The sequence below is a fragment of the Chiloscyllium plagiosum genome, chromosome 12, assembly GCF_004010195.1.
Source record: "Chiloscyllium plagiosum isolate BGI_BamShark_2017 chromosome 12, ASM401019v2, whole genome shotgun sequence".
NCBI lineage: Eukaryota > Metazoa > Chordata > Chondrichthyes > Orectolobiformes > Hemiscylliidae > Chiloscyllium > Chiloscyllium plagiosum.
The window spans coordinates 52327100-52347238 of NC_057721.1; the positions used below are offsets into that span (position 1 = coordinate 52327100).

The 20139-nt window shown below is 40.2% G+C and overlaps 1 protein-coding gene across 8 annotated transcripts in view; it reads right to left on the bottom strand.

The window, feature by feature from the left end:
* LOC122555258 (HMG box transcription factor BBX) overlaps positions 1–20139 on the bottom strand; it is a 223432-nt gene that overhangs the window by 202158 nt on the left and 1135 nt on the right. For 4 of the 8 annotated variants that reach the window (XM_043701073.1, XM_043701072.1, XM_043701071.1 and 1 more), the window contains exons 2-4: positions 18716–18845; positions 18194–18244; positions 6840–6891 (exon numbers count right to left, since the gene is read on the bottom strand). The exons of 1 other annotated variant lie outside the window; for it this stretch is intronic. The gene's annotated coding sequence lies outside the window, so the exon portion shown is untranslated. The remainder of the gene's footprint in view (positions 1–6839; positions 6892–18193; positions 18245–18715; positions 18846–20139) is intronic. 3 more of the 8 variants (XM_043701067.1, XM_043701068.1, XM_043701069.1) reach the window with 3 other exon arrangements.

Below are 20139 nucleotides of genomic sequence, written 5' to 3' on the forward strand. Positions count from 1 at the left end.
TGTTCACGTGCAAACCATGTTATAAGAAAATTGCGTAATAGCAGCAGCATTTAAACTAACGGGGCTGGAATCGTGTTCTAACCAATACACGCCTTAAAAGTTTGTGCTTTAGAAACCACGTTCCCAATTCGTCAATTGCGTTACAGCAAATTCGCATTAACGAAACGTGTTATAGCAGAATGACCTGGATCCCCCTGACAATGTAGCATTTGCCCTGCTACGATCAAGTATCTGTCTGTAGATAACGCTCAAATCTTGGAGTGGTTTTTGGATCCATACCTTTCCCACTCAGTTGAAAGAGCTACACACGAACCAATCCTTTTCAATTTATCAATCAGCACTATAAATGAAAATGGTTACTATATTATCTGGCAATTATTGGCAGCATTTTCACATGGGGTAATTTTATAAGATAGTCACCATATTGTGGCCTGTCCCAATAAAGAAGGAAAATGAACCATAATAGAAGTAACAAAGTAATGGAACACACTGCGCTTGAACATGAATCAAATAGAGAATGTGTCCTTCAGGTGTGAAAACTAAAAACTAAACTCTAAAGTTTCATCTGTTTGCAATGTTTTAGTATCTGGTGCTATTTCAGAGGAAAATATAGAAGGAAATCTGAGGCTAAATGAAAAGTAGATTCAAAGCCAGGTGAAATACAAATTTCAACTGACCTCATTGCTGAAGACTTATCAATTAAAATCAATGCACCAGGGAAAGAAATCCAGTGAGGATCTGAAAAATTACATTCTCAACACCAAGTTACTGTAATTTTACATAATTTCATTTAAAAATTTTGTATTTCTCCCATTTCAGGTCAGTTATAATATCGCTACCACAAAATAAATGATGCCACTACAACATACACCCTTCAGTGTATCCATCAGGTCATAAAATAATGCAATCAAACTCACTCAATCCTGATATGCCTAAAATTCAACAGTGAAAATCATGATTTCCACTGCACAACCAAGCACTTGACTTCTTTTGTGACTGCAAGTACAAATTCAGATTACAACACTAGTAGCTGGGCAGCACGGTGGCTAGCACTGCTGCCTCACAGCGCCAGAGACCTGGGTTCAATTCCCGCCTCAGGCGACTGATTGTGTGGAGTTTGCACATTCTCCCCATGTCTGCGTGGGTTTCCTCCGGGTGCTCCGGTTTCCTCCCACAGTCCAAAAAAATGTGCAGGTTAGGTGAATTGGCTACGCTAAATTGCCCGTAGTTTTAAGTGTAGGGAAATGGGTCTGGGTGGGTACGTGTCGGTGTGGACTTGTTGGGCCAAAGGGCCTGTTTCCACACTGTAAGTAATGTAATCTAATCTAATATAGCTGAACCTCACAACTTCTTCGCTAAATCAGTTGCATTGGCTTTTTGGAGGGATCACCTTCATAAGGCCTAATGTCTGGTCCCACCCTTTATTATCACTAAGTCTCAATAATTACCTACCTATCATTATGGCAGCTCTCACATCCAACTTCAGTCCCATCTTACTATGCATTGTTCTGAGAGCAACTCACCATTCAGCAGATATCCCAGAATTCACTGGCATCCCTTGTGCCCTGCATCATCTTTAAAAGCCTGGTGCACACCCACACAAGCATTGTTGGTCCAGAGATGCCATGCATGGTTCATCAGATTTGCCCAGAACATGGCAGACAGGAGACAATCAGCACCCTGCTTAGAAGGCAGAGACCTAGCGCTCTGGCTGTATGTGGAACTTTCTCCACCCCCCAGTACAGACCACACCACAAGACTACGCCAACCTGGTTCAAAGTTGTCAACCGAGTTAGTGCAGTCGCACCCATCTGGAGGAATGCTTAGCACTGTAGGAAGGAGGTCAATAAACCTTTTCCACTCTGCCAGTGTAAACGTGTCACCATTTATCATTGTCTCTGCTACTGTACCCTACTCTCACCAAGGCTCATACGGTACCACTGTCACTAATGTCTGCAACATCTTTCCTAACATTTGTCATCCAACTCCGCTAGAATACATTCTGCACTACCGACTCACTCAAGACACATCCCCATCTGCACCACCAATAGTAGTTGTGGCACCCACTTTCGCCCAGCAATCCTGCTTCACACATTCTTGAAGAAAACAACCCACGACAGGGCAAAAAGAGTCAAGGTGGTAGATGTCACCCAGCTCCTCACCCCTTCTGATAGCATCTGGACTCTGGCAAGCCAGAGAAGGTTCTGGACTGGTATCAGAGGTGGCCATTGAATTTCTTTGTTGGGACCCCCTGAGAAAAGTCCATCCCCCTTGACTTGATTGAGGCCTGCTAACAACTATGACAAGTTTCTTGGATCTGAGTTGATGTTAGATTGCACAGCAAGAACAGCAGCCTGCTATCACTGACTGAAGAGGCAAAGTGCAAAAAAGGCAATGCAATGCAATGGAGGGATGTTATGGTCATCCAGATAGAATGAGAGTGAGTGACCTCTATGACAAGAACAGCCCAGAGATACAGCCTGGTCCAGTCCATGAACATAGTGGCTCTTGTAGCAGCATTACAATCAGAGTTGCCTGCATAGCCTTTAAGTGCAAAAGAGCACTGAAGGTGGATCAGAGATGTACCATCAGAGTTCTTTCAGGCTGGCACATGTCATATACTAATATTTGTGGACTTGGGTGGGTGGGATGAGTGGCCAATGCCCAGGGAGTGTGCCCATAGTTGTTGGTACCCAGTTTACCAACATGGAGGTAATTTGCAGCAAGTGATGAGCTGAATCTGGCAGACGCTCACTCTGGTTTCCCAGTCAAGATTTTCCAATATCTAAATTATTTAGCAAATTTGGTAAGATGAGAGCCTGAATATTGATGTGGAGAGTTGTGGCATTAAACAAGATATTTAATAATATTCAATTTGGATCGCGCCATTGCCTAGTGAGAATCTTGCCATGCCACTTGTGAAAAGCATAAAAGATGGCACACGACGGTCCTGGGAGATAGGCTTGACTCACACTGTTGCTCCACTCTGCCACACATCTCACCTTAGTCTACAGCACCGATAAGCTTTCACCCTAGATTTCTTCTGTGATTGCCATGATCAATACAAGGTGTAATAGAAATTTCAGCCAGGAATGAATGCTATAATGTTATAACATAAATTATTGTACAAAGAGGAGTGGGCCAATTGGCCTTTGCTTACTCTTCATTCAACGTTCTTAAATACAATCCATTGTAAACATACATTAGCCACTTTAATAAAAATTTAAGTATGCAATGAATAAACCTGTAACATAATTTGACACAAAAAAGTGTGATTAGTATTAAGCTGGGTTTAACGTGTGCCACTGAATAACTTTGGACAGTGGCATATTAAATAATTCACCCAATGACAGTGATATCAGAATCACCCAGTGGTAAGTGAATATATTCATGCATGCATGGGACATTGCGCCAACATGCAAGAAGCTTCACGGGGAGGCATTTTATTAAGTGCCTTCAGGAAGCATTTGTACATGAGGTACAGAAAGTACATTTTTTGTTTCATTTTCAAGGAGCAAAGCTGCAAATATGGCCCTAACTTCACCCAATGGGAACTGTAGCTGCAAACTGCCTTATTTAGTTCAATGCATCTGGTGTCTCAGTGTCAAAGCCAACCAGAAATGTTGCAACCTTGTTCACGACAGAGTGTAAGGATAAACCCAGCAACTAAGGGTGAGTTTAACCAATAATAGAAAAGCTTCTAGAACCAATAATCCAGGGATTCTATGATTTTAAAGACAAAATTAACAGTCACTCTGACAAGTGTAGATTAATTACATAAAGTCAGCATGGATTGTTAAAGATAAATATTTAACTATACAAATGGAGTTTTTTGATGCAGTAGCAAATTTGATGAGGGTAAAGTGGTTAACAAAGTGAATATGGAATTCTAAAAGGCATTTTATAAAGTACAAAATCAAATACTTGCAAATGAAATTGAAACTCATGGAATAAAGAGGATACTAGTGCATGAATATGAAAAAAAATTACAAAAGCACATGCTGGAAATCTGAAACAAAATCAGAAATTCCTGGACAATCTCAGCAGGTTTTAGATTACATTACAGCGTGGAAACAGGCCCTTCGGCCCAACAAGCCCACACCGACCCGCCGAAGCGCAACCCACCCATACCAATTACAAAAGCACATGCTGGAAATCTGAAACAAAATCAGAAATTCCTGGACAATCTCAGCAGGTCTGACAACATCTGTGGAGCGAAAGCAGAGTTAACCTTTCGGGTCAAGTGAACCTTCTTCAGAGCAGTTCTGAAGGGTCACTGGACCAGAAACAAACTCTGTTTTCTCTCCACAGATGCTGCCAGACCTACTGACATTTTCCAGCAATTTCTGTTTTTGTAGCATGGATACAAAGTTGACAGTAAACAGAGTGCAGTAGCAAATGGTCATTTTTCAAGCTGGACAAAAGGTAAGGAGTCGCTGCTTTGGGGCTGAAACTTTTCACAATGTATATTAATGATCTAGACCTGGGTACTTAGGATATAATTTCAAAATTTGCAAATAACAAAACATTTGCAAGTATTGTGCACTGGGAGGAGAATGATGACAGACCTCCAAAGGATATGGATTGGCTGCAAGACACAGAACAGATCAAATATGATACAGAAATGTAAAGTGTTTAATTACAGTGAGAAGTTACACGGGAACAAACAGACTCAAAAGATTTTAGAGTCGATTATTAGGGATAAAATTCCAGAGTACTTGGAAGTGCACGGTAAAATAGGATGAAGTCAGCACGGCTTAATCAAAGAAGGGCATGCCTGACAAATCAGTCAGAATTCTTAAAAGGAGATAATGAGCAAGTTAGACAAAGGAGAGCCAGTAGACATGAACTATTTGGATTTCCAAAAGACTTTTGACAAGGTGCTATGCAGAAGGCTGATAAATAAGATAAGAGCCCATAGTATTAGAGGCATGGATAGAGGATTGGCTGACTGGTAGAAGGTAGAGTGGAGATAAAGGAATCTTTTTTCAGGAATGTCAGCCAGTAACCAGTCAACTGATGGCATTGTTGCTAAGTTTACAGAGGACAGAAAGATATGTGGAGTAACAGGCAGCGTTGAGGAAGGGGTGAGGCTGCAGGGCTTGGACAGGTTAGGAGAATGGACAAAGAATTGGCAGATGGAATACAATGTAGGAAAGTGTTAGGTTATGCATTTGTAGAAAAGATTTCAGACATAGACTATTTTCTAAATGGGGAAAGGCTTCAGAAATCTAAGTACCAAAGGATTGGAGAGTCCTCGTTCAGGATACTCTTAAAGTTAACATGCAGGTTCACTTAGCGGTTAAAAAGGCAAATGCAATGTTAACATTCATTTCAAGAGGGCTAGAGGATATAAAGAAGATGTTTCCACTCGGAGGGGAGTCTAGGACCTGGGGACAGCCTCAGAATGAAGGGAGAACCTTTTTAGAACTGATATAGGGAGAAATCTCTTCAGCCAAAAGGTGGTAACTCTTTGGAACTCATGGCCAGGGGACAGTGGAGGCCAAGGCATTAAGTGTAGTTAAAAAAAAGATAGACCGGTTCTTGATTAGCAAAGAGATCAAAGATTACTGAGAGAAGGCAGCAGAACGGGGTCAGAAACATATCGGCTATGAGTGAATGGCAGAGCGGACTCGATGGACCAAATGGCCTAATTCTGCTCCAATGTCTTATGGTTTAATATAAAGGGTAATTTTTAAAAGGGGGACAGGGACAGAGATTTTGGATGGATATGTGCCTAAATTGTTGAAGGTGGCAAGACAGGTTAAGAAACTGCTTAAAAAGGCAAGTGGGACCTAGGTTCCATAAATAAAGGCAAAGAGCACAAAAGCTCGGAAGTTAAGACAAACAGATAAAACACTGGTTTGATCTTAAGTAGAACAGAACTGAGTCCAATTCGTAGCACCACACTTTTAATGATGTGCGGCTTTATCAAAACAGTACAGAACCAACTTATGAGATCTGTTCCAAGAATGAGGGGCTTCAGTTCGGTGGATCAACTGGGAAAGTTGGGTCGTGAAAAGAACGTAGAGAAAAACTTGGAGATAATTTCTTCTCTCAGAGTTGTGAATCTGTGGAATTCTTTATCACAAAGGGCTGCTAAGGCTGAGCCATTAAGTTTATTCAAGTGATATCTGTAATAGGCAAATTGTTAATCATTAAGAGAATCAAAGGTTATAGGGAAAAGGCAGGAAGGTGGAAATGAGGATTATCAGATCAGCCATGATCTCACTGAATGGCTGAACGGCCGATATCTGCTCACCCATTTTATAGTCGTCTAAAAGCAGTTCAAAATCATTTAGAATCTAGACAACGTAGAGAGAGGAACAGTTCTCACTGGTGGTTTGATCAACAACTATAGGGGACCACTTTAAACAAAAATGGGAAGGAGCCCATGGCAATACAAGGAAAAACTTATTTGATACAGCAAGTGGTTTGGAATGCTCAGCCGGAGTGCCCAGTGGAGGCAGATTCAGTCATGGCTTTCAAAAGGAAACTAGACAATTACCTCAGAAAAGTGGGACTAGCTGAGTTGGCTTGCGATTTCCTGTGCTTTAATCCTACACTCTGGTTATACTATTACATCATTTTAAAATTCGAAGTTTAGCATTTTTGAGCAAACTCTGGAAGCAAATTTTCTGTGACCAAGTGTAGTGGAAATGTAAAATTCTCTCAGCTAAACCAGTGTGAAAGTTGCGATAATTGAAATTTCAGGCTGAAATAGAAAGCTCTTTTTTAAAACTAGAGATAGTTGTATCAAGTGATGTTATCAAAAGCTGGTAAATAAAGTTGAGGTACATTATCAATGAGTGAATGGCAAACAGGTTCAAGTGACTAACCTGGTACTCCTGAGATTATGTTCCATCATTGACAAAAAGGTTTGCCCCATTTCTGTTATACAATACAAAAAGTAGTGGTCAGATATTACAAGTTAATAACTCATGAAATTGGCAGTTATACTAATCCTGTACATATGTCTATACTAAGGACACGCTTCTGTTAAGTTAAAATCTTCTTTATATGAATATTTCTGCTATTAAAAAAATCACTTTACACAAATAAAACCTAGCATAATGCAAGTGTTAGATCAAGAATTAGTGGAACCGGTTATTTGCTATTTTTACAAGCATTGACATCATAATGTAATGCAAATCTCATTCACCATTATCAGTTTTGGATCAATGCAAAACACAAGAAAGTACGTGGCCCTGTTTCATTATAGGGATTGATTCCAGGTTCCACTAAAGACAATCACATTCACCAGAATTATACATACATATGAAAGAGCATATTAAAAGTTTGCAACTAAACCCTACCAACTTCAGCATGCAACTTCTGGACTGCAATAAATGCACATGCCAAGCATTCCCAGGTTGTACTCTCTCCTGCATATGTCAAAGTAAAAATTAGTAAATTAATTTACTCCCACAAAAATATTAGGCCTCATTCCTGAGAAGAAACACTCTCTTATAGATTGTCACTCAGCCCCTGTCTTTTTATGAAAGGGAGAGCTATGCATTTCTGACAGGAGATTCAAAATCAGCACTCCCTCAGAAATGTAGTTACCCTGCAGTTCAGAACTGTTGGGAGGGGCAAATACTCCCCCTTTTACAACAATCAGATGCTATATCCTGAAATTTAACACTTGCCTACATTGGTCAGAGCACTGAGTGCAGGAATTGGGATGTCATGTTGCAGCTGTACAGTACATTGCTGAGCCCACTTTTGGAATACTGTGTTCAATTCTGGTTGCCCTGCAATCAGAAAGACTATGTAAAAGTAGAAAGGGTACAGGAAAAATTTACAAGGATGTTGCTGGGGCTGATGCTAAGCAGGTAGGACGACAACTGAGTGAGGAGGGAGCACATTGCCAGTGGGTCGAGCTACAGGATGCAAGATGGCAACAGGGTCAGCTAAGTGTTGCAGTTTTCAGGGTAGGTCAGGATGGGTAGGAGAGATTGGATCCAGTCGGGGCTGGGTGGTGTGGGTGAGGTCTGGCAGTGACAGGTGGGCAGGGGACAGAGGCAGATCAGTGTAGATTGGGTCCACAGAAGTTGGGTTAAGAGGAGGGGGTTGTAGGCCCACGGAGGGGTGGTGTGGTGGGAGCCTGAAATAGGAGGAGGAATACAAGTGATCTGGGGAAGGTGTAGTTCAGGGTGTTTGAGGCAAGTATGGGGTCAGTTGAGGAATTACTCAGGAGTTTAGACTTAATAGTCTAACTTTGCCTGAGTAACTATTGACCTAACTTCAGCAGCACTTTCCAAACTCTCTATTTAAATCAGAGAATATCAGGGTGTTGGGGTGGGGGAGAGGGGGGTGTTCCAGACAGAGAGGAGTTATTAGATGAGATTAGATTACTTAGTGTGAAAACAGGCCCTTTAGCCTAACAAGTCCACACCGACCCTCCGAAGAGCAACGATAACCCAGACCCATTCCCCTACATTTTACCTTCAACTAACACTATGGGCAAGTTAGCATGGCCAATTCACCTGGCCTGCACGTTTTTTTTTGGACTGTGGGAGGAAACCGGAGCACCCGGAGAACGTGGAAACTCCACACAGGCAGTTGCCTGAGGTGGGAACTGAACCCGTGTCTCTGGTGCTGTGAGGCAGCAGTGCCGCCCTTAGCAGCAGCAATTATGCAGCAGAGTTTTCAGTTTCCAGGCAATTCCTTCAATAATCTGCTAAGAGAGGATTCCACAGGATGCCCACATGCACCTCTCATTTATTGCGGAATAATGATAGGCTGTTATAAAATCTGGGCCAACTTATTTTTAATAAAAACTTGCCATATTTACCATCTGTGAAGGAAGTGCAAGAATAAAGCTGAATCTAAACAAAATTCTAAAAGAAAGGTACAGAAAAATTTTCATTTTTGCACCAAGAATTGGCTCCTTCATTGAGTCCAGTTTAATACATATTATTCATTCCATAGCATCATGCCTTTGTAGCCATTCTTCTTATGGAACCAGGACAGATTGTCAACAGGTTATGACATCAGCAGCAGCAAAGTCAATTAGAGCAATGTGATTATTATCAAGAGTGGGAATGAGGAACAGTACCAAGTTTGATGGTAAATAATCCCCTCCTCTGGAAATAAAAGCAGCACAATCGTTTGATTTCCCTGGATCACCACCCTGACCTGGTTGGAATGGAGTGCCATCAGCGCTCAGGCAATCCTTGGATTGATGCTGTCGTAAACTCTTTGTTCTGGTATGGCCATCCATGGTGACAAAATCAGGGTTGGGTGGTTGTGGTGAATATGCGGTGGATTTGGAGGTACCAGACAATGTGGAATCCAAAGATTGCTCAATAGTAGAACAGGTGAACACTGTGCATCTCACAGCTGTGAGATAGAAGGCAGTTGAGCGACAAGGTAGTCTGGTCATCATGGTTCAACACGTCAACAAAATTTGACTACCATCCAATCAAGATTATGTTGATAAAGACAACACTCCAAGATCGCCACATTGAACAAATTAATACGTAAGCTTTTTGTAGGGACCATTTGCCAAGTTTTGTAGTGATAGAGAACTGCTGACGTGAACAGGCCTGTGAAGCTAGTAATCCCTAGTCAAGAATAAGCATGCAAGTGATGGATGTAAATAGACTGATGGATGTCTGTGTTGGGACAGGGTTGTCTTTGGATAGCAGCGTTGTGACTGAACAGTTCTCTTCAGGACACCTTCCACACACCGCAAATAGAGACCGGGCTAACAAGACAAAAAGGAAGTCGTCCAACTTTCTGAGCTGGGAAATCACACTCTGCAAGTTGTAACTTGAAACATTAGAACATTCACAGATTATCTCATGAGTAGCCATCTAGAAAAAGAATCTGAAATTGTCTCATATGAACTATCAAGGATCCAAACTGATAGAGGTACCCACAGTCAGACAATCCTGGAGAAGGTAGCTTGTCTGAGGAAAGGGAAGGCTGACAGTCAACCTCATACCCACATTGTGTTGATTTTGCCATTAAATGTATTATCAGAACTCCCTAGATGAACTTTAAGATCAACTGTTAAAAAAAAACCCAAAGAACTGCAGATGCTGGATGCTATTGCTTAACATCAACTGTAACCAACATGTCACAGCCTTCATCAGCATTTATGACTCAACTCCTGACTGTGATGATGATGTGAAGGAAACATTCTATCCTGATGTTGATGTTCTAAATTTCATCCTACAAGAAAATAGATCATCCTTCTGTGGGACTTTCATGCCAGAGTTAACCATGACTCCAATGCCTGTGAAGAACCATTGGGAAACCAAGGTCAGAAATTCCGATCACAACCCCTGATGACAAATTGAGATCAGCATGACTCCAATGTAGCAAACATCCTCTTCCACCATGAATGAATAATATAAAACACCATCCTGTCATTGTTTGGATCCAAGATCTAAATGCTTTGGAAATGATTTGTATTCATGCAGGGGACAGATGCCAGATCTGGACAGATCTCTAAATTTGTTTGATCAGGAATCAACATTCACTTAGCACCATGATATAAAATTCAAAATTCCCAATGGAAAAAAAAATCTCCATCTAAAGGAATCCAACCAAACAGCAGAATTCCAAGCCCAGCTTTGAGATCAATTAGAAAAAAAATCTTCACACATCCAGCTCAATTCCAGAACACTGGATTAAATAAAGTCAGCTATACCAGTCTCCATTGTCCAGATCATTCTTATCATCAAGACTGTATCAATGCCAATAACACTGAAATGTAAGATCTTCTACATGTGAGCAGCCCTTATTGGCTGGCAGTACAACTCAAGGTTGCAAGTCAAAGTGGCAGCATTCCAACAGCTCAAAGCCAATGCCCAAAGTCAGACAGTGAGAAGAGAAAGCCTGAAACATCTAATAAACGCTGACCATCATAAAATGGGAAAGCTTTCTTTTTTGAGGTTATCAAGACCATCTATCAAACAAAGTCAAATGGACAAAATGCCATTCACTCACAGGATGGAGTTTCCCTTTTGGAGGATGACAATGCCATATGTGAACACTAGAAAGAATGTTTTCAACAAGTCCTCAGTGGCAGCCAATGGTCCTGCAGGATAGCCTGGAGATTATGTGGTAGAATACATTGATGAAACACCATTGATGGGAGAGCTGCAAAAGCAATCGAACAGATGGAAAACAACAAAGCCTGTGGCTCCAATAGTACTACAGCCGAGGTCTTCAAATTTGCTCATCCCAAGATTACATGTAGCCCTTCTAAGAGATCAAGAGGAAAAAGATACACCCACATCCACCCCCACCCAGCTCAATTACGTGCCAATTGTGACAGTTTTCAAAAGAGAAAACAAATCATACTATGGAAACCATGGAGGCATTTCCCACTTGCCCGGGGCAGGAAAAGTCCTGAGATACATTCTTTGAATGACCTACTTCCTGTGGCTGAGGAAATCCTTCTAGAGATATGGTGCAGCTTTTGAGCTTCCGAAGAAGGCTCCAACATGGTCTTTGTTGCCAAGCAAATCAAGAACACCACCAAAAACTCTTCATTGTATTTACCAATCTGACCAAAGCATCTGTCTCAGCAAATTGAGAGACATTATGGATTGCATTTCAAAGCCGTGGAAGTCCAAGAAACTTCAAAACACAGGATTGTAATGACTACAATCGTTGAGCACGATTTAAGAAATAAACACCTTCGAAAACCTAACTAGGTTGTGATAATCCTCATAGTATTTAAATTCTGACAATGACTATTCACCTCAAAAGATCAACTCTTTTCTGGTACCAGCATTTAAAACTGCTTAGGAGGAAAGCTCTTCAATTGTAGTCATCTCCATGCCAAACTAAACCAACCATCACAGACGTACCTGATGCACAGTTGGTGGTGACTACAGCGTCACTGCCTATTCTGCAACAGCTTTGAAACCTACTCTTCATCTCTCCAACAAGAAACTTGCCCTGTGCTTGAATGTCGCCAAAATCTCTCTTTAAAAAAAAACCAACAATGATGGGGCAATGCAAAAACAAATCAGTTGCAGCAGCTCAGCTTTCTACAAGCTACAGCAGCTGATATTTGACAACAAAGTCATCCGCAAGTCAACAAAAGTCCAACTCTACAGTGCAACTATTGTCACCATATTCTGTACTGTATTGTGATCTGTATTGTCATCAGTGACACATCGTGCGAGAGAAATTCTATCAGGGATTGTCTCTTCTGCATATTCCAGATTCAGTGGGTGTACTATCCAGTAAGCACTACTGTCTTTCTTGAAGACAACTCCATAAGCATTCTGACAAAACCTCTGCAAAATCAACTTTGATAGACTGGATACTGTCCATCTGGCCAAGTATCATCACTTCTAACAAATTCTGCTTTCTCAACTCTCAGTTGACCAACTTTTCAGGAGAGGAAAAAGAAAACATTTCAAAGTTGCTCCGAACACGTCCTTGAAATGAAGCAGCACTGACATTAATAACTGGGAGGAGCTTTTGACCAATCACTCAAAACAGTTACAACTTGCCCATCAAAATTACGCGGTGCTTTGAGTCACCACATCCTAATGATGAGGGACAGCAACAGCAAAGGACAGAAAAGGCAACAAATCTTGCTCTCCAGGGCCCACAACTTCATGGAACATTCTACCCAAGAGCCCAAAGATCCATAGGTTGAGAAAAGGCCTCTTCAGTCACAGAATGACCCAGGGCAGAAACTCTCAACCTAAAATACACAGTGTCCTCGAATAGATGGCCAGTCAAAACCAGCAGTTTGTAAAGTTCAGTTGCTTAACTGATTGAACGTTTCAGGGAAACCTTTTAGTCACCCATTAACCATTTTGAACTATCAGCGCACTTCAGGACATGGGAACATGGATTCCTATTAATGTCACTTTCAATTTACCATCTTACAAAAAGCAACAATAAATACAGCCCAAGAACAAAGGTTTTACTTCAATATATTTATGATACATTCCATCAATTTTTTCTGAGAAATGTATTTTTCATTCTCCTGTCCATCAGACACATACGGAAATATATTGCTGTACTATTGCTGAAAGCAATTATCAAGACATAATTAACAATTTCGTTCTCCTGATGCAAATTAATCTCAAGTAGAGCCATTCCAACTAAATTAGACAATGCATGTGAACATTTTAAAAGTTGCCGATTCTAAAGGGTTTACACAAACTACTTAAAAGGCAGAGGTGTATTTATATAGTTCCTTTCATGATCCAAGGGCTTACCATGCTCTTTACAACCAATGGAGTACTTTTCCTACAGTCACTGACACTGACTTAATGCGGGAAAATGGCAGCCAGTTCACTCACACCAAGTTTCCACAATGTGACAATGACCAGATAATCTGCATTGAATGACTAAAAACCCGCCACAACACAGAGAATTTTTTAATTAAAATCCAGATAATGCCATGGAATCTTTTCCAATCAAGAGGACAGATAATGCCTTTGTTTAATATATTACCTGATAGAAAGTTAAAGACAGAAGTGACAGCCGAGATCTTGTACATTTAGATCTTGTTTTTAAAGGTACTGCTCAAGGCTAAGTTAATAAAATAACAACATGCACCAACACAGCAATTAGAATCTTTTCAATTCCTATATTGAGCCAAATGAACCAACAGCAGGACAAGTCCCATCAATAGACCAGGTTGATTTCTCAAACACCAATAGTGCCTTGGAGTATTGAGAACAAACCTATCTGAGGTTTTGGATTACTAAAATCAACTGGGTCCCAATCTCCCATTGCCTGTGCCCTGTTGGACCAAACACAATGATTAACACCTTGCTCTTAACCTACAAAACAAAAAGGAGTCACTGGTTCTTCTAAAACGTTTTGGTTGGGCACTTACTGCAGTCACACAGTACACATATGGACCCTTTGGTCAAACTCATCTGCATCAACCACACACCCCAATTTGTCTAATTTGCCAGGACTTGGCCCATATCCGTCTAAACCCTTTCTATTCATATACCTATCCAGATATCTTTTAAACGATGCAATTGTACCCACTCCAAACTTCCTCTGGCAGCTTATTGTATACATGCACCACTCACTGAATGAAAAAGTTACACCTCAGGTCCTTTTTAAATTTTTCCCCTCTGACCTCTTTAGTTTCGGATTCCCCACCCTAGGAAAACAACCTTGGCTACTCACCCTCTCCATGCCCCTCATGATTTTATAAATTTTTATATGGTCACCCTTCAGTCTCCAAAGCTTCAATGAATAAAGCCCCAATATATTCAGCCTCTCCCGATAGTCTAAACCCTCCAACCCCAGCAACATCTTCTCTGCACCCTCTCAAGTTCAACAAAACCCTTCCTATTGCAGGGCGAGCAGAATTGTATGCAGTATTCTAAAAGTGGCCCCATCAATATGTACAGCCACAACGTGATCCCAGCTCCTACAGTCAATGCACTGATCAAGGAAGGCAAGCATGTCAAATGCCTTCTTCACACACTGTCTACCTGCCACTTCACTTTCAAGGAATCAGAAACCTGCACCCCAGGTCTGTTTATTCTGCAACAGTCCCTGGGGCCCAATCATATAAGTACTGCCCTGATTTGCTTTCCTAAAATACAACACATTTATCTAAATTAAAATCCATCTGCCACTCCCATTAGCCCATCTGATTAAGGTCCTGTTGTATCTGAGATAATCATCTTCACTGTCCACTATCCTACCTACTTTGGAGTCATCTGCAAACTTACTAACAATACCTAGTAGATTCACATCCAAGTCATTTATGCAAATTATGAAAAGCAGTGGATCCAGTATTGATCCTTGTGGCACACCACTAGTCACAGGCTTCCAGTCTGAAAAACAACCTTCCACCATCCCCCCCTATCTTCTACCTGCAAGTCAATTTGCATCCTAGCTCTCCTTGGATCTCATGTAACCTAGCCTTACTAACCCATCTAATCATGCAAAACATTGTTGAACGTTTCGCTAAAATCCATATCGACAACATCTACCACTCTACCTGAAATCTTCTTTGTCACCTCTTCAGAAAATTCAGTAAAGTTAGTGAAACATGATTTCCCACGCACAAAGCTATGCTGACTATCCCTATCAGTTCTAGTCTTTCCAAATGCATATAAATTCTGGCTTTTAGAATCATACAGGCCTTCGGTTCAACCAGTCCGTGTCAAACATAATCCCAAACTACACTAGTTCCACCTGTCTGCTCTTGGCAAACCTTTCCTATTCATGTATCCAACCAAAAGTCAATTTTTTGTTTGGTTTTTTTTTAATGTTAATGAAACAAAATCAATAAAAATCTTACATCAGTAAAATATAATAACTATTTAAAAAATCTATAATAAATCTAAGCCTGCAATCCCATGAACAGCTGCATGATACAAACATCTCTGCAAGGGACGCAGCAATCTCTTGCCTAACTTCCCACAAAATTCTGGGAAACATCTAATCAGGTACCAGGGACTTATCTACTTTTATTCATTTTAAGACCTCCAGCACCTCTTCTGTAATGTGGACTCTTTAGGCAGACATCAGGTCCCAGGAATTCCTCACAAGTAGCATAGTAAGTATCAAAACTCTCCACAAAATGGGTGAGCACAGTGCCAACGGATCACAGAATGACCATGCATCATACGCCATAATTGAATTGAATTGAAGTTAGGTGTACCGAGGCACAGTGAAAAGCTTTGCCTTGTGAGCAATACAGGCAGATCACATAGTTAAATAGATAGATAAGTAAATAATAGGTAAACAGTGCCAAAAACAAAAACACAGGTACAGGCGAATGCTAAGAGCTTGAGAGTCCATTCAGTATTTTATAAACAGCAGGGTAGAAACTATTTCAAAACCTGCCTTTTCACGTGTTCAGGCTTCTGTACTTTCTCCCGATAGTAAAGGTTGTAGAAAAGCATTGGCAGTGTGGGATGAAATTTTCACTTAATCCAGGACTAAAGTTTCAGTAATAATTCCTTTCTTCTCTACAAAATAATCAGCAGGCACTGAAACCTGGATCTGTGAATGCATTACTGCAGGTTCATCCACCAGATAACATCTTCCAATAGCTTGTCCTAAATTGGAGTATTGTCCCTCCTGCTTCAGCTGAACATCTGTCTTCAGCTTAACAGAACGAGCAATACAGAATAACTCTCCATATGCTGGCTTTTCAAATGTTTTCAACTTTTAAGTCCATCATCTCATACAAGCCATCATTATTATTAATTAGTTAATCAAGTCTTCATGTGAAATACTTTCAGAAAGAAAAATACTCACCACGAGCTGAATTCCTCTAAACTGTGTATGCCATCGCCTGCCTCCAGCTCCCTAGTTCCACTAATTCACATTCTGGATTGATCCTGGCTCTTGTATAAGGCCATAGGCAGCATGCTTTTTCATGATGCGAAGTTTAACCAAGAAGAACTATTTGGGAATGCATTATGTATGCCAGAAGCTTACGTCATACTGGAGTTTTACTATTAAGACAAACGAGACAATAGTGGCCTTTGCTCTTTCAGATGCAACCCTGTGTAACTATCTCAAAGTTAAATTAGTTACCAACAGAAATTTCAGATACTAATTTGAATCAACAATTGGCCCAAGTTACCTCATATCTTCAAATCAAGGTATTTAAATTCCCCTCTTGCACTGTACGATGACATATTATTGCATAGAGGGCAGCATTTGCTGCTATTTCAGAGCTTAACACATTCACAAGGAGATCCACCAATTTGTAAATGTCAAGGCTGGACACTTCAAGACTATTCACTTTTAATGAGATCTAACATTAACAGTGGAGGCCACCTCAAGTAGGGTATATGACAATGCACAATCTTACCTGTTAAAGACATAATGCTACCTTACCCAGATCTTGAAGCTGGACTCGGTAATCCCAGATAAACTGCAAAATTGGACATGTGGTGCAGAAACAACTACACTGAAAGGCTTATGAAAATTAGTTTAAAAAAATTGACAGAATTTTAAGTTACTTAATGTTTGACAAAATTATAAACAGCTTAGAAAATGTATTCTACAGGAGAACAAACCACACAATCTTCCTTTCTTTACAACATAGCCTCAAATTCACCAAATACGCACATCAAAATAACACAAAAACTTATGCGTCACTAACGTCAACAAGATTACACAGTCATTTGCAGTTTAATTTGGATTTCTTTTCCTGTGGATACAATCTACAATTGTTCACTAATAGATTAACAGCATGTTACACTCAAACAAAGCTCTTTTCCCTGGCTCAATTTGAGTTGACAAATTTTGGAAATAATTACTAAAATAGTTACCAATTTTTCTCTCCATTCTGACAACAGCTTTCAGAGTTTAGCACAAATGACATTTACACTTTCATGCTACCATTAGCTAAGCAATAACCCACTCCTTAGATTGAACTGGTTCATTAAGACCATTTACATGGACAGTACACTCTACAATTTCACAAATGGGTCTCTACTACAACCATTCATACTACATCTTCAATTATTATAAATATGAAATACATTGGAAATTTGAAATAAAAACAAAGCGTTGAAGAAATCTGGCAGCATCTGTGGAGAGAGAAACAAGAGTTAACATTATGAGTTTGACACAACTCTGGTGCTACAAGAGTTATATTGAATTTAAAACATTAACTCAGTTTCTCTCTCCACAGACGCTGCCAGACTAGAGTGTCTCCTACATAGTTTTGAAATTACTTCAATTATTAATACTAATCCAGCACCGGACCACTCTTTAACTGAAAGAAATATGAATCAGAAGAACTTATGAACCACAGTGCAATGAAAATACTGCAGCTATAAAAGAAAGTTGTGTTGCAATGGTTCAAAGAGATTGTGGCAAATTGGAAATTTTATGGAGTTGAAAAGGCTTACATCTGAGTGGTGCAAATAGCAAACAGCATCACAGATGTACCTATGTAGCTGGAATAAATTATGTATTTAATTACAAATAACATTACCAGAAAAACTAAATTAGGGATGTTACAAAATATAATAAATACTATATGTAGAGATAAGAAATGCCATAAAGTGGATACCTTGATCTCAGATTTCACTAACACAACTGTGAGTAAATACAAATAACAGTACTTTTGAATGCAGAATTCTCTAAACCTTTCAAAATATGCTGTGTTTTTTCTCAATTGTACAAGATCTTCAAATAATTGAAGTTATGGCATCTTTGACAAGGGCATCAGAAGGAATCAGTTGTAACATTCAATACATACTGAGTTTTTCATGCATTCAAGACCACCAGCACTAAGTTGATGTTATGCCACCTTTGAGAAGAGAATGAGAAGGAATCTGTTAACACAACTGCATAGTTAGTGCATAATATCATTTTAGCCAAAATATACTTGCTTTCCTTTTTATGTTAGTGTAAAAATGTCAATCATTAAGGTGTCTAGAATATACCAAAATTGCACACTAAAAGCAACTGCAGACTAATTTACAAAGAAAGGCACAATTTACATGGTTTTCTCACAAAATAATGCACTTTGTCAAAGCACATTAATATTGAGTATAAACTTCAAAACTGGCCAGACAATGCTATAATTGGCATTTTTAATGATTAATCGAGAAAGTCTGATAGTCATGCCCCTCTGAGAAAAACCACTAACAACTTACACACAAGTTATCACTTGTGGGTTAGATGCTTTTCATCAATTGTGAAATTGAATTATTTTATAGAGACATTTTCTACTAAGAAACCACGACCTCCAATTGCAAAACTTGTTCCTTAGCCTTACTTTTCTTCCAACAAGAATTCTTCACTTTCTTGATCTTCTGCTTACAATTCCATTTGAAGAACTGAAGTTTTCAAAACAAACAGTGCACCCTGAGATTTCTGACACATTCATCTATACTCCAGTATCACACCTGTATTTAACAGAAATATGAATTAAAAGTGTGGATTTAAGATTTTCGGTGCACGCTACAAAACTCAGTGGGTTAACAATATCATCTGCATTGAGTTAATAAGTCGAAGTACGATGAATGCCGTTTCTGATCGACAGTAAATCTTGCACTAGCTATTGGCTCACTAGACCCAGCCAGTAGTTACAGGACCTGTCAGCTCCACACGACAGTGCTATACATACTGGGCACATGGGACGTACACTACGCCTTACGTAGTAAAATAGTACAATATACTGTCATTTTGCAGTTTTCGATGATGAAGAATAATTAGAAAGTACTTTTCAAAAAATCAATTTGTGAGATAGCATCACAGGTATATTCAACCCACACGTCAAAATACCGGGTGTTCCGGAAAAGGACCTACTTGCAACACAGTGAGAGAGGAGGAAAAAAAAATCTCGTTTGATACAGGGAACTCGACAGAACCGAATGCAACAAAAAAAGTACAGTGACCGAAGTTACAATTCAGAGGCAGTCGCCAGTCAAAAACGTTCTTCCCTTTTCCTCTAAATCCCATCACCCTGTTTGCAGTGTAAAAGTAGGCCAAGCTCAAGTTTGCATCGCTGTGCAAAATGTCGATCCAAGGCTGACAAGACACAGCGAGAGAGTCCATCTTGCTTCGGGGAAACCGAGAGCAAAAAAAAACCTCAGAGAGCGAGGGCGAAGAGAGAGAGAATTAAAAATAAAACTCCCTCAAAACAAGCTGCCATTTCACTTTGGGTTACCCCATCCAGCTTCACCCAAACTCCTCTCCAGTTACAAGGTTAGATCTCTAGTGAAATATCACCAGGCCATTCAGTGATCTCTCCCTGGTTTTTAATAACAATTTGTTCTGGGGGGAAAAAAAAAGAGTGCCCTGGCCTGACCGAGTCGTTCAAACGTGTCACTTGCAGGAGATGGAATGGTTTCAGCTTCCGCCTCCCCTCAATAAAAATACAGACAAGACAGGGAGGAGGGGGTCCCACACCACACCAGAATTATACTTTCCTGAGAGAAAAGTGCACACATTTCCAAACGACGGTAACAAATAACACAGCGGTGTGCGCCTGGGCTGTTATCTCAGCACCACTACAATAATTCAGCAGCAAATCTCGTCTGAGGCGGTTAATGGGATTTGATCAGAGAAAGCAGGTACAGACAGACTGAGGCTGCACAATGTTGTCTCCACCATCCATTAAATTGCCTCTCTCTCTCTCCCTCTCCAGTGGCTGTGACTGAAACTTAAAGGAGAGAGAGGGAGGGAGAAGGAGAGAGA